Below are 234 nucleotides of genomic sequence, written 5' to 3' on the forward strand. Positions count from 1 at the left end.
ATAGACTTCTTTATCAAACAAACGACTTTTCATCCTATTTCTCAATAACAAATAATATCAAAACCAAATCTTCATTGGGCTATCTACACTCTATCTACATGGAGATAAATATATATTAGAAATGGGTACACTGAAAGTAGTTAAAGAAAATATATTAAATTGCATGTTTGACTACTGAAGCAGTGGATGTAGTACCTCATATACAAAACAAAAACAAAACAGAAGGAGCAAGTA

The 234-nt window shown here is 29.5% G+C and overlaps 1 protein-coding gene across 1 annotated transcript in view; it reads right to left on the minus strand.

Annotated features, from left to right (window-relative positions):
* Positions 1-6: 6 nt before the first annotated feature.
* Positions 7-234, minus strand: part of LOC119592603 (UNC93-like protein MFSD11) — a gene marked incomplete in the record, with an annotated part of 18,787 nt that continues 18,559 nt past the window's right edge. The window contains 1 exon segment of the mRNA XM_037941487.1: positions 7-234.

The sequence above is a fragment of the Penaeus monodon genome, chromosome 30, assembly GCF_015228065.2.
Source record: "Penaeus monodon isolate SGIC_2016 chromosome 30, NSTDA_Pmon_1, whole genome shotgun sequence".
In the NCBI taxonomy this organism is placed as follows: Eukaryota; Metazoa; Arthropoda; class Malacostraca; order Decapoda; family Penaeidae; genus Penaeus; species Penaeus monodon.